Raw genomic sequence first — 15,007 nt, 5'->3', positions numbered from 1 at the left:
GCAGCCTCCTGTTTAAACGTAATCAGCACTTCTTCTTCTGTGTTTGGATACTTTACATTCCTTTTGGGTATCGATCCAATTACAAATTAATGACAGGGGCAGTATCGGCCAGACCGATATTTATGCCTCAATCTTTTAAGATCGTAGAATGATTCCAGTTTTGACCACAATTACAAATCAGTGTAACAATATTAATTAACATACATGGTCTGGTTTAAATCATTTAGTTTTTGCTCTTAAAAGTCCTACTTTTTATTTCCTGAGTTTGTAAGCAATAACAAAAACGACAAAAAAAATGTTGATAGTAAAAAAAATAATAATACAAAATTATGTGGTATCGCCCCAACACTTGGTATCGTTAGTCGATATTTGTATCAGTCCACCGATCTTTTAAGCATATCCTCCTACGGTATGTCGTGTGGTATGTTTAGCTGTTCCTCATCCTCCACGGATTATATAAAGAATGCAAGAAAAGTCATTTATTTGCTGACTTCAGAAGTGGCTTCACACTGTGGGGGGACGTTAGCCGCCAACAAGGATGTTACATTGCGTCGAGGACATGTTCGCTTGCTTCTCGCGGCTAAATTTTCAAGAAACCGACTTTATTTGCCGTCGTAGAGGCGAGGATTGCTGACTTGAAAGCGTATACACACTGTGGGGGGACGTTAGCCACCAGCAAGGATGCTACGTTGCGTCGAGAGTGTGTTTGCTCGCTTGTCGCCGTCCAATTTGCAAGAAACCAAGTTTATATGCTGCCATAGGGTTGAGGATTGCCGACTTGAAAGCGTATCCACACTGTGGGGGGACGTTAGCCGCCAGCAAGGATGCTACGTTGCGTCGAGAGCGTGTTCGCTTGCTTCTCCGGTCAAATTTGCAAGAAACCAAGTTTATTTGCCGTCGTAGAGGCGAGGATTGTAGACTTGAAAGCGGCTTCACACTGTGGGGGGACGTTAGCCGCCAGCAAGGATGCTACGTTGCGTCGAGAGCGTGTTCGCTCGCTTCTCGCGGTCGAATTTGCAAGAAACCAAGTTTATTTGCCATCGTAGAGGCGAGGATTGCAGACTTGAAAGCGGCTTCACACTGTGGGGGGACGTTAGCCGCCAGAGAGGATGCTACGTTGTGTCGAGGGGCGTGTTCGCTCGCTTCTCGCGGTCGAATTTGCAAGAATCCAACTTTATTTGCCATCGTAGAGTCGAGGATTGCAGACTTGAAAGCGGCTTCACACTGTGGGGGGACGTTAGCCGCCAGCATGGATGCTACGTTGCATCGAGAGCGTGTTCGCTGGCTTCTCGCGGTCGAATTTGCTAGAAACCGAGTTTATTTGCTGCCATAAAGTCGAGAAAACCAGACTTGAAAACGGCTTTACACTGTGGGGGGACGTTAGCCGCCAGCAAGGATGCTACGTTGCGTCGAGAGCGTGTTCGCTCGCTTGTCGCGGTCGAATTTGCTAGAAACCGAGTTTATTTGCTGCCATAAAGTCGAGAAAACCAGACTTGAAAGCGTATCCACACTGTGGGGGGACGTTAGCCGCCAGCAAGGATGCTACGTTGCGTCGAGAGCGTGTTCGCTTGCTTCTCGCGGTCGAATTTGCAAGAAACCGAGTTTATTTGCTGCCATAAAGTCGAGAAAACCAGACTTGAAAACGGCTTTACACTGTGGGGGGACGTTAGCCGCCAGCAAGGATGCTACGTTGCGTCAAGAGCGTGTTCGCTTGCTTTTCGTGGTCGAATTTGCAAGAAACCGAGTTTATTTGCTGCCATAGAGTCGAGAATTGCCGACTTGAAAGCATATCCACACTGTGGGGGGACGTTAGCCGCCATCATGGATGCTACGTTGCGTCGAGAGCGTGTTCGCTCGCTTCTCGCAGTCAAATTTGCAAGAATCCAAGTTTATTTGCTGCCATAGAGTCGAGAATTGCCGACTTGAAAGCGGCTTCACACTGTGGGGGGACGTTAGCCGACAGCAAAGGATGCTACGTTGCGTCGAGAGCGTGTTCGCTTGCTTCTCGCGGTCGAATTTGGAAGAAACCGAGTTTATTTGCTGCCATAAAGTCGAGAAAACCAGACTTCGAAAACGGCTTTACACTGTGGGGGGACGTTAGCCGCCAGCATGGATACTACGTTGCGTCGAGGCGTGTTCGCTTGCTTCTCGCGGTCGAATTTGCAAGAAACCGAGTTTATCTGCCGTCGTAGAGGTGAGGATTGCAGACTTGAAAGCGGCTTCACACTGTTGGGGGGACGTTAGCCGCCAGCAAGGATGCTACGTTGCGTCGAGAGCGTGTTCGCTCGCTTCTCGTGGCTAAATTTGCAAGAAACCACTTTATTTGCCGTCGTAGAGGCGGGGATTGCAGACTTGAAAGCGGCTTCACACTGTGGGGGGACGTTTAGCCGCCAGCATGGATGCTATGTTGCGTCGAGAGCGTGTTCGCTTGCTTTTCGTGGTCGAATTTGCAAGAAACCGAGTTTATTTGCTGCCATAGAGTCGAGGATTGCCGACTTGAAAGCGGCTTCACACTGTGGGGGGACGTTAGCCGCCAGCATGGATGCTACGTTGCATCGAGAGCGTGTTCGCTCGCTTCTCGCAGTCGAATTTGCAAGAAACCAACTTTATTTGCCGTCGTAGAGTCGAGGATTGCAGACTTGAAAGCGTATCCACACTGTGGGGGGACGTTAGCCGACAGCAAGGATGCTACGTTGCGTCGAGAGCGTGTTCGCTTGCTTCTCCCGGTCGAATTTGCAAGAAACCGAGTTTATTTGCTACCATAAAGTCGAGAAAACCAGACTTGAAAGCGGCTTCACACTGTGGGGGGACGTTAGCCGACAGCAAGGATGCTACGTTGAGTCGAGGGTGTGTTCGCTCGCTTCTCCCGGTCGAATTTGCAAGAAACCGAGTTTATTTGCTGCCATAGAGTCGAGGATTGCAGACTTGAAAGCGGCTTCACACTGTGGGGGACGTTAGCCGCCAGCATGGATACTACGTTGCGTCAAGAGCGTGTTCGCTTGCTTTTCGTGGTCGAATTTGCAAGAAACCGAGTTTATTTGCTGCCATAGAGTCGAGGATTGCCGACTTGAAAGCGGCTTCACACTGTGGGGGGACGTTAGCCGCCAGCATGGATGCTACGTTGCATCGAGAGCGTGTTCGCTCGCTTCTCGCAGTCGAATTTGCAAGAAACCAACTTTATTTGCCGTCGTAGAGTCGAGGATTGCAGACATGAAAGCGTATCCACACTGTGGGGGGACGTTAGCCGACAGCAAGGATGCTACGTTGCGTCGAGGGCGTGTTCGCTTGCTTCTCCCGGTCGAATTTGCAAGAACCGAGTTTATTTGCTACCATAAAGTCGAGAAAACCAGACTTGAAAACGGCTTCACACTGTGGGGGGACGTTAGCGCCAGCATGGATACTACGTTGCGTCAAGAGCGTGTTCGCTTGCTTTTCGTGGTCGAATTTGCAAGAAACCGAGTTTATTTGCTGCCATAGAGTCGAGGATTGCAGACTTGAAAGCGGCTTCACACTGTGGGGGGACGTTAGCCGCCAGCATGGATACTACGTTGCGTCAAGAGCGTGTTCGCTTGCTTTTCGTGGTCGAATTTGCAAGAAACCGAGTTTATTTGCTGCCATAGAGTCGAGGATTGCCGACTTGAAAGCGGCTTCACACTGTGGGGGGACGTTAGCCGCCAGCAAGGATGCTACGTTGCGTCGAGAGCGTGTTCGCTTGCTTCTCGCGGTCGAATTTGCAAGAAACCGAGTTTATTTGCTGCCATAAAGTCGAGAAAACCAGACTTGAAAACGGCTTTACACTGTGGGGGGACGTTAGCCGCCAGCAAGGATGCTACGTTGCGTCAAGAGCGTGTTCGCTTGCTTTTCGTGGTCGAATTTGCAAGAAACCGAGTTTATTTGCTGCCATAGAGTCGAGGATTGCCGACTTGAAAGCGGCTTCACACTGTGGGGGGACGTTAGCCGCCAGCAAGGATGCTACGTTGCGTCGAGAGCGTGTTCGCTTGCTTCTCGCGGTCGAATTTGCAAGAAACCGAGTTTATTTGCTGCCATAAAGTCGAGAAAACCAGACTTGAAAACGGCTTTACACTGTGGGGGGACGTTAGCCGCCAGCAAGGATGCTACGTTGCGTCAAGAGCGTGTTCGCTTGCTTTTCGTGGTCGAATTTGCAAGAAACCGAGTTTATTTGCTGCCATAGAGTCGAGGATTGCCGACTTGAAAGCGGCTTCACACTGTGGGGGGACGTTAGCCGCCAGCATGGATGCTACGTTGCATCGAGAGCGTGTTCGCTCGCTTCTCGCAGTCGAATTTGCAAGAAACCGAGTTTATTTGCTGCCATAGAGTTGAGGATTGCAGACTTGAAAACGGCTTCACACTGTGGGGGGACGTTAGCCGCCAGCAAGGATGCTACGTTGCGTCGAGAGCGTGTTCGCTTGCTTCTCGCGGTCGAATTTGCTAGAAACCGAGTTTATTTGCTGCCATAAAGTCGAGAAAACCAGACTTGAAAGCGTATCCACACTGTGGGGGGACGTTAGCCGCCAGCAAGGATGCTACGTTGCGTCGAGAGCGTGTTCGCTTGCTTCTCGCGGTCGAATTTGCAAGAAACAGAGTTTATTTGCTGCCATAAAGTCGAGAAAACCAGACTTGAAAACGGCTTTACACTGTGGGGGGACGTTAGCCGCCAGCAAGGATGCTACGTTGCGTCAAGAGCGTGTTCGCTTGCTTTTCGTGGTCGAATTTGCAAGAAACCGAGTTTATTTGCTGCCATAGAGTCGAGGATTGCCGACTTGAAAGCGGCTTCACACTGTGGGGGGACGTTAGCCGCCAGCATGGATGCTACGTTGCGTCGAGAGCGTGTTCGCTCGCTTCTCGCAGTCGAATTTGCAAGAAACCGAGTTTATTTGCTGCCATAGAGTTGAGAATTGCAGACTTGAAAACGGCTTCACACTGTGGGGGGACGTTAGCCACCAGCATGGATGCTACGTTGCGTCGAGATCGTGTTTGCTCGCTTGTCGCCATCCAATTTGCAAGAAACCGAGTTTATTTTCTGCCGTAGAGTCGAGGATTGCAGACTTGAAAGCGGCTTCACACTGTGGGGGGGCGTTAGCCGCCAGCATGGATGCTACGTTGCGTCGAGAGCGTGTTCGCTTGCTTCTCGCGGTCGAATTTGGAAGAAACCGAGTTTATTTTCTGCCGTAGAGTCGAGGATTGCAGACTTGAAAGCGGCTTCACACTGTGGGGGGGCGTTAGCCGCCAGCATGGATGCTACGTTGCATCGAGAGCGTGTTCGCTCGCTTCTCGCAGTCGAATTTGCAAGAAACCGAGTTTATTTGCTGCCATAAAGTCGAGAAAACCAGACTTGAAAACGGCTTCACACTGTGGGGGGACGTTAGCCGCCAGCATGGATGCTACGTTGCGTCGAGAGCGTGTTCGCTCGCTTGTCGCGGTCGAATTTGCAAGAAACCGAGTTTATTTGCTGCCATAAAGTCGAGAAAACCAGACTTGAAAACGGCTTCACACTGTGGGGGGACGTTAGCCGACAGCAAAGGATGCTACGTTGCGTCGAGAGCGTGTTCGCTTGCTTCTCACGGCTAAATTTGCAAGAAACCAAGTTTATTTGCCGTCGTAGAGGCGAGGATTGCAGACTTGAAAGCGTATCCACACTGTGGGGGGACGTTAGCCGCCAGCATGGATGCTACGTTGCGTCGAAGGCGTGTTCGCTCGCTTCTCGCGGCTAAATTTGCAAGAAACCGAGTTTATTTGCTGCCATAGAGGCGAGGATTGCCGACTTGAAAACGGCTTTACACTGTGGGGGGACGTTAGCCGACAGCAAGGATGCTACGTTGCGTCGAGAGCATGTTCGCTCGCTTCTCGCGGCTAAATTTGCAAGAATTCAAGTTTATTTGCCGCCGTAGAGGCGAGGATTGCCGACTTGAAAGCGGCTCCACACTGTGGGGGGACGTTAGCCGCCAGCAAAGATGCTACGTTGCGTCGAGGACATGTTCGGTTGCTTCTCGGCGTCAAATTTGCAAGAAACCGAGTTTATTTGCTGCCATAGAGTCGAGGATTGCTGACTTGAAAGCGTATCCACACTGTGGGGGGACGTTAGCCGCCAGCAAGGATGCTACGTTGCGTCGAGAGCGTGTTCGCTCACTTCTCGCGGTCGAATTTGCAAGAAACCGAGTTTATTTGCTGCCATAGAGTCGAGGATTGCCGACTTGAAAGCGGCTTCACACTGTGGGGGGGCGTTAGCCGCCAGCAAGGATGCTACGTTGCGTCGAGAGCGTGTTCGCTTGCTTCTCGCGGTCGAATTTGGAAGAAACCGAGTTTATTTGCTGCCATAGAGTCGAGGATTGCTGACTTGAAAGCGTATCCACACTGTGGGGGGACGTTAGCCACCAGCAAGGATGCTACATTGCGTCGAGAGCGTGTTCGCTTGCTTCTCACGGCTAAATTTGCAAGAAACCAAGTTTATTTGCCGTCGTAGAGGCGAGGATTGCAGACTTGAAAGCGTATCCACACTGTGGGGGGACGTTAGCCGCCAGCATGGATGCTATGTTGCGTCGAGGGCGTGTTCGCTCGCTTCTCGCGGCTAAATTTGCAAGAAACCAAGATTATTTGCCGTCGTAGAGGCGAGGATTGCCGACTTGAAAGCGGCTTCACACTGTGGGGGGACGTTAGCCGACAGCAAAGGATGCTACGTTGCGTCGAGAGCGTGTTCGCTTGCTTCTCGCGGTCGAATTTGGAAGAAACCGAGTTTATTTGCTGCCATAGAGTCGAGAATTGCCGACTTGAAAACGGCTTTACACTGTGGGGGGACGTTAGCCGCCAGCAAGGATGCTACGTTGCGTCGAGGGCGTGTTCGCTTGCTTCTCGCGGTCGAATTTGCAAGAATCCAAGTTTATTTGCCGTCGTAGAGTCGAGGATTGCCGACTTGAAAGCGGCTTCACACTGTGGGGGGACGTTAGCCGCCAGCATGGATGCTACGTTGCATCGAGAGCGTGTTCGCTCGCTTCTCGCAGTCGAATTTGCAAGAAACCGAGTTTATTTGCTACCATAAAGTCGAGAAAACCAGACTTGAAAACGGCTTCACACTGTGGGGGGACGTTAGCCACCAGCAAGGACGCTACGTTGCGTCGAGAGCGTGTTCGCTTGCTTTTCGCGGTCGAATTTGCAAGAAACCAAGTTTATTTGCCGTCGTAGAGTCGAGGATTGCCGACTTAAAAGCGGCTTCACACTGTGGGGGAACGTTAGCCGCCAGCAAGGATGCTACGTTGCGTCGAGAGCGTGTTCGCTCGCTTCTCGCAGTCGAATTTGCAAGAAACCGAGTTTATTTGCTGCCATAGAGTCGAGGATTGCCGACTTGAAAGCGGCTTCACACTGTGGGGGGACGTTAACCACCAGCAAGGATGCTACATTGCGTCGAGAGCGTGTTCGCTTGCTTCTCGCGGTCGAATTTGCAAGAAACCGAGTTTATTTGCTGCCGTAGAGTCGAAAATTGCCGGCTTGAAAGCGTATCCACACTGTGGGGGGACGTTAGCCACCAGCATGGATGCTACGTTGCGTCGAGAGCGTGTTCGCTCGCTTCTCGCGGCTAAATTTGCAAGAAACCGAGTTTATTTGCTGCCGTAGAGTCGAGGATTGCCGACTTGAAAGCGGCTCCACACTGTGGGGGGACGTTAGCCGCCAGCAAGGATGCTACGTTGCGTCGAGGACGTGTTCGCTTGCTTCTCGCGGCTTAATTTGCAAGAAACCAAGATTATTTGCCGTCGTAGAGGCGAGGATTGCCGACTTGAAAGCGTATACACACTGTGGGGGGACGTTAGCCACCAGCAAGGATGCTACGTTGCGTCGAGAGCGTGTTCGCTCGCTTCTCGCAGTCGAATTTGCAAGAAACCGAGTTTATTTGCTGCCATAGAGTCGAGAATTGCAGACTTGAAAGCGGCTTCACACTGTGGGGGGACGTTAGCCACCAGCAAGGATGCTACGTTGCGTCGAGAGCGTGTTCGCTTGCTTCTCGCGGTCGAATTTGCAAGAAACCGAGTTTATTTGCTGCCATAGAGTCGAGGATTGCAGACTTGAAAGCGGCTTCACACTGTGGGGGGACGTTAGCCGCCAGCAAGGACTCTACGTTGCGTCGAGAGCGTGTTCGCTTGCTTCTCACGGCTAAATTTGCAAGAAACCAAGTTTATTTGCCGTCGTAGAGGCGAGGATTGCCGACCTGAAAGCGTATCCACACTGTGGGGGGACGTTAGCCGCCAGCATGGATGCTACGTTGCGTCGAAGGCGTGTTCGCTCGCTTCTCGCGGCTAAATTTGCAAGAAACCGAGTTTATTTGCTGCCATAGAGGCGAGGATTGCCGACTTGAAAACGGCTTTACACTGTGGGGGGACGTTAGCCGACAGCAAGGATGCTACGTTGCGTCGAGAGCATGTTCGCTTGCTTCTCGCGGCTAAATTTGCAAGAATTCAAGTTTATTTGCCGCCGTAGAGTCGAGGATTGCCGACTTGAAAGCGGCTCCACACTGTGGGGGGACGTTAGCCGCCAGCAAAGATGCTACGTTGCGTCGAGGACATGTTCGGTTGCTTCTCGGCGTCCAATTTGCAAGAAACCGAGTTTATTTGCTGCCATAGAGTCGAGGATTGCTGACTTGAAAGCGTATCCACACTGTGGGGGGACGTTAGCCGCCAGCAAGGATGCTACGTTGCGTCGAGAGCGTGTTCGCTTGCTTTTCGCGGCTAAATTTGCAAGAAACCGAGTTTATTTGCCGTCGTAGAGGCGAGGATTGCAGACTTGAAAGCGGCTTCACACTGTGAGGGGACGTTAGCCGCCAGCAAGGATGCTACGTTGCGTCGAGGACATGTTCGCTTGCTTCTCGCGGTCGAATTTGCAAGAAATCAACTTTATTTGCTGCCGTAGAGTCGAGGATTGCTGACTTGAAAGCGTATCCACACTGTGGGGGGACGTTAGCCGCCAGCAAGGATGCTACATTGCGTCGAGGACATGTTCGGTTGCTTCTCGGCGTCCAATTTGCAAGAAACCGAGTTTATTTGCTGCCATAGAGTCGAGGATTGCTGACTTGAAAGCGTATCCACACTGTGGGGGGACGTTAGCCGCCAGCAAGGATGCTACATTGCGTCGAGGGCGTGTTCCCTTGCTTCTCGCGGCTAAATTTGCAAGAAACCGAGTTTATTTGCTCCCATAGAGTCGAGAATTGCAGACTTGAAAGCGGCTTCACACTGTGGGGGGACGTTAGCCGCCAGCAAGGATGCTACATTGCGTCGAGGGCGTTTTCGCTCGCTTCTCGCGGCTAAATTTGCAAGAAACCAACTTTATTTGCCGTCGTAGAGGCGAGGATTGCAGACTTGAAAGCGGCTTCACACTGTGGGGGGACGTTAGCAGCCAGCAAGGATGTTACGTTGCGTCAAGGGCGTGTTCGCTCGCTTCTCGCGGTCGAATTTGGAAGAAACCGAGTTTATTTGCTGCCATAGAGTCGAGGATTGCTGACTTGAAAGCGTATCCACACTGTGGGGGGACGTTAGCCACCAGCAAGGATGCTACGTTGCGTCGAGAGCGTGTTCGCTTGCTTCTCGCGGTCGAATTTGGAAGAAACCGAGTTTATTTGCTGCCATAGAGTCGAGAATTGCTGACTTGAAAGCGTATACACACTGTGGGGGGACGTTAGCCGCCAGCATGGATGCTACGTTGCGTCGAGGACGTGTTCGCTTGCTTCTCGCGGCTTAATTTGCAAGAAACCAAGATTATTTGCCGTCGTAGAGGCGAGGATTGCCGACTTGAAAGCGTATACACACTGTGGGGGGACGTTAGCCACCAGCAAGGATGCTACGTTGCGTCGAGGACGTGTTCGCTTGCTTCTCGCGGCTTAATTTGCAAGAAACCAAGATTATTTGCCGTCGTAGAGGCGAGGATTGCCGACTTGAAAGCGTATACACACTGTGGGGGGACGTTAGCCACCAGCAAGGATGCTACGTTGCGTCGAGAGCGTGTTCGCTCGCTTCTCGCAGTCGAATTTGCAAGAAACCGAGTTTATTTGCTGCCATAGAGTCGAGGATTGCAGACTTGAAAGCGGCTTCACACTGTGGGGGGACGTTAGCCACCAGCAAGGATGCTACGTTGCGTCGAGAGCGTGTTCGCTTGCTTCTCGCGGTCGAATTTGCAAGAAACCGAGTTTATTTGCTGCCATAGAGTCGAGGATTGCAGACTTGAAAGCGGCTTCACACTGTGGGGGGACGTTAGCCGCCAGCAAGGACTCTACGTTGCGTCGAGAGCGTGTTCGCTTGCTTCTCACGGCTAAATTTGCAAGAAACCAAGTTTATTTGCCATCGTAGAGGCGAGGATTGCAGACTTGAAAGCGGCTTCACACTGTGGGGGGACGTTAGCCGCCAGAGAGGATGCTACGTTGTGTCGAGGGGCGTGTTCGCTCGCTTCTCGCGGTCGAATTTGCAAGAATCCAACTTTATTTGCCATCGTAGAGTCGAGGATTGCAGACTTGAAAGCGGCTTCACACTGTGGGGGGACGTTAGCCGCCAGCATGGATGCTACGTTGCATCGAGAGCGTGTTCGCTGGCTTCTCGCGGTCGAATTTGCTAGAAACCGAGTTTATTTGCTGCCATAAAGTCGAGAAAACCAGACTTGAAAACGGCTTTACACTGTGGGGGGACGTTAGCCGCCAGCAAGGATGCTACGTTGCGTCGAGAGCGTGTTCGCTCGCTTGTCGCGGTCGAATTTGCTAGAAACCGAGTTTATTTGCTGCCATAAAGTCGAGAAAACCAGACTTGAAAGCGTATCCACACTGTGGGGGGACGTTAGCCGCCATCATGGATACTACGTTGCGTCGAGAGCGTGTTCGCTCGCTTCTCGCAGTCAAATTTGCAAGAATCCAAGTTTATTTGCTGCCATAGAGTCGAGAATTGCCGACTTGAAAGCGGCTTCACACTGTGGGGGGACGTTAGCCGACAGCAAAGGATGCTACGTTGCGTCGAGAGCGTGTTCGCTTGCTTCTCGCGGTCGAATTTGGAAGAAACCGAGTTTATTTGCTGCCATAAAGTCGAGAAAACCAGACTTGAAAACGGCTTTACACTGTGGGGGGACGTTAGCCGCCAGCATGGATACTACGTTGCGTCGAGGGCGTGTTCGCTTGCTTCTCGCGGTCGAATTTGCAAGAAACCGAGTTTATCTGCCGTCGTAGAGGTGAGGATTGCAGACTTGAAAGCGGCTTCACACTGTGGGGGGACGTTAGCCGCCAGCAAGGATGCTACGTTGCGTCGAGAGCGTGTTCGCTCGCTTCTCGTGGCTAAATTTGCAAGAAACCAACTTTATTTGCCGTCGTAGAGGCGGGGATTGCAGACTTGAAAGCGGCTTCACACTGTGGGGGGACGTTAGCCGCCAGCATGGATGCTATGTTGCGTCGAGAGCGTGTTCGCTTGCTTTTCGTGGTCGAATTTGCAAGAAACCGAGTTTATTTGCTGCCATAGAGTCGAGGATTGCCGACTTGAAAGCGGCTTCACACTGTGGGGGGACGTTAGCCGCCAGCATGGATGCTACGTTGCATCGAGAGCGTGTTCGCTCGCTTCTCGCAGTCGAATTTGCAAGAAACCAACTTTATTTGCCGTCGTAGAGTCGAGGATTGCAGACTTGAAAGCGTATCCACACTGTGGGGGGACGTTAGCCGACAGCAAGGATGCTACGTTGCGTCGAGAGCGTGTTCGCTTGCTTCTCCCGGTCGAATTTGCAAGAAACCGAGTTTATTTGCTACCATAAAGTCGAGAAAACCAGACTTGAAAGCGGCTTCACACTGTGGGGGGACGTTAGCCGACAGCAAGGATGCTACGTTGAGTCGAGGGTGTGTTCGCTCGCTTCTCCCGGTCGAATTTGCAAGAAACCGAGTTTATTTGCTGCCATAGAGTCGAGGATTGCAGACTTGAAAGCGGCTTCACACTGTGGGGGGACGTTAGCCGCCAGCATGGATGCTACGTTGCATCGAGAGCGTGTTCGCTCGCTTCTCGCAGTCGAATTTGCAAGAAACCAACTTTATTTGCCGTCGTAGAGTCGAGGATTGCAGACATGAAAGCGTATCCACACTGTGGGGGGACGTTAGCCGACAGCAAGGATGCTACGTTGCGTCGAGGGCGTGTTCGCTTGCTTCTCCCGGTCGAATTTGCAAGAAACCGAGTTTATTTGCTACCATAAAGTCGAGAAAACCAGACTTGAAAACGGCTTCACACTGTGGGGGGACGTTAGCCGCCAGCATGGATACTACGTTGCGTCAAGAGCGTGTTCGCTTGCTTTTCGTGGTCGAATTTGCAAGAAACCGAGTTTATTTGCTGCCATAGAGTCGAGGATTGCAGACTTGAAAGCGGCTTCACACTGTGGGGGGACGTTAGCCGCCAGCATGGATACTACGTTGCGTCAAGAGCGTGTTCGCTTGCTTTTCGTGGTCGAATTTGCAAGAAACCGAGTTTATTTGCTGCCATAGAGTCGAGGATTGCCGACTTGAAAGCGGCTTCACACTGTGGGGGGACGTTAGCCGCCAGCAAGGATGCTACGTTGCGTCGAGAGCGTGTTCGCTTGCTTCTCGCGGTCGAATTTGCAAGAAACCGAGTTTATTTGCTGCCATAAAGTCGAGAAAACCAGACTTGAAAACGGCTTTACACTGTGGGGGGACGTTAGCCGCCAGCAAGGATGCTACGTTGCGTCAAGAGCGTGTTCGCTTGCTTTTCGTGGTCGAATTTGCAAGAAACCGAGTTTATTTGCTGCCATAGAGTCGAGGATTGCCGACTTGAAAGCGGCTTCACACTGTGGGGGGACGTTAGCCGCCAGCATGGATGCTACGTTGCATCGAGAGCGTGTTCGCTCGCTTCTCGCAGTCGAATTTGCAAGAAACCGAGTTTATTTGCTGCCATAGAGTTGAGAATTGCAGACTTGAAAACGGCTTCACACTGTGGGGGGACGTTAGCCACCAGCATGGATGCTACGTTGCGTCGAGAGCGTGTTCGCTCGCTTCTCGCAGTCGAATTTGCAAGAAACCGAGTTTATTTGCTGCCATAGAGTTGAGGATTGCAGACTTGAAAACGGCTTCACACTGTGGGGGGACGTTAGCCGCCAGCAAGGATGCTACGTTGCGTCGAGAGCGTGTTCGCTTGCTTCTCGCGGTCGAATTTGCAAGAAACCGAGTTTATTTGCTGCCATAAAGTCGAGAAAACCAGACTTGAAAACGGCTTTACACTGTGGGGGGACGTTAGCCGCCAGCAAGGATGCTACGTTGCGTCGAGAGCGTGTTCGCTCGCTTGTCGCGGTCGAATTTGCTAGAAACCGAGTTTATTTGCTGCCATAAAGTCGAGAAAACCAGACTTGAAAGCGTATCCACACTGTGGGGGGACGTTAGCCGCCAGCAAGGATGCTACGTTGCGTCGAGAGCGTGTTCGCTTGCTTCTCGCGGTCGAATTTGCAAGAAACAGAGTTTATTTGCTGCCATAAAGTCGAGAAAACCAGACTTGAAAACGGCTTTACACTGTGGGGGGACGTTAGCCGCCAGCAAGGATGCTACGTTGCGTCAAGAGCGTGTTCGCTTGCTTTTCGTGGTCGAATTTGCAAGAAACCGAGTTTATTTGCTGCCATAGAGTCGAGGATTGCCGACTTGAAAGCGGCTTCACACTGTGGGGGGACGTTAGCCGCCAGCATGGATGCTACGTTGCGTCGAGAGCGTGTTCGCTCGCTTCTCGCAGTCGAATTTGCAAGAAACCGAGTTTATTTGCTGCCATAGAGTTGAGAATTGCAGACTTGAAAACGGCTTCACACTGTGGGGGGACGTTAGCCACCAGCATGGATGCTACGTTGCGTCGAGATCGTGTTTGCTCGCTTGTCGCCATCCAATTTGCAAGAAACCGAGTTTATTTTCTGCCGTAGAGTCGAGGATTGCAGACTTGAAAGCGGCTTCACACTGTGGGGGGGCGTTAGCCGCCAGCATGGATGCTACGTTGCGTCGAGAGCGTGTTCGCTTGCTTCTCGCGGTCGAATTTGGAAGAAACCGAGTTTATTTTCTGCCGTAGAGTCGAGGATTGCAGACTTGAAAGCGGCTTCACACTGTGGGGGGGCGTTAGCCGCCAGCATGGATGCTACGTTGCATCGAGAGCGTGTTCGCTCGCTTCTCGCAGTCGAATTTGCAAGAAACCGAGTTTATTTGCTGCCATAAAGTCGAGAAAACCAGACTTGAAAACGGCTTCACACTGTGGGGGGACGTTAGCCGCCAGCATGGATGCTACGTTGCGTCGAGAGCGTGTTCGCTCGCTTGTCGCGGTCGAATTTGCAAGAAACCGAGTTTATTTGCTGCCATAAAGTCGAGAAAACCAGACTTGAAAACGGCTTCACACTGTGGGGGGACGTTAGCCGACAGCAAAGGATGCTACGTTGCGTCGAGAGCGTGTTCGCTTGCTTCTCACGGCTAAATTTGCAAGAAACCAAGTTTATTTGCCGTCGTAGAGGCGAGGATTGCAGACTTGAAAGCGTATCCACACTGTGGGGGGACGTTAGCCGCCAGCATGGATGCTACGTTGCGTCGAAGGCGTGTTCGCTCGCTTCTCGCGGCTAAATTTGCAAGAAACCGAGTTTATTTGCTGCCATAGAGGCGAGGATTGCCGACTTGAAAACGGCTTTACACTGTGGGGGGACGTTAGCCGACAGCAAGGATGCTACGTTGCGTCGAGAGCATGTTCGCTCGCTTCTCGCGGCTAAATTTGCAAGAATTCAAGTTTATTTGCCGCCGTAGAGGCGAGGATTGCCGACTTGAAAGCGGCTCCACACTGTGGGGGGACGTTAGCCGCCAGCAAAGATGCTACGTTGCGTCGAGGACATGTTCGGTTGCTTCTCGGCGTCAAATTTGCAAGAAACCGAGTTTATTTGCTGCCATAGAGTCGAGGATTGCTGACTTGAAAGCGTATCCACACTGTGGGGGGACGTTAGCCGCCAGCAAGGATGCTACGTTGCGTCGAGAGCG

General features: G+C 51.8%; 1 protein-coding gene across 1 annotated transcript in view; it reads right to left on the bottom strand.

Annotated features, from left to right (window-relative positions):
* fam53b (family with sequence similarity 53 member B) overlaps nucleotides 1–15,007 on the bottom strand; it is an 87,389-nt gene that overhangs the window by 21,029 nt on the left and 51,353 nt on the right.

Source organism: Nerophis ophidion, linkage group LG08 (genome assembly GCF_033978795.1).
Source record: "Nerophis ophidion isolate RoL-2023_Sa linkage group LG08, RoL_Noph_v1.0, whole genome shotgun sequence".
Classification (NCBI taxonomy): domain Eukaryota; kingdom Metazoa; phylum Chordata; class Actinopteri; order Syngnathiformes; family Syngnathidae; genus Nerophis; species Nerophis ophidion.
This window is presented reverse-complemented; position numbering and strand designations above follow the sequence as displayed.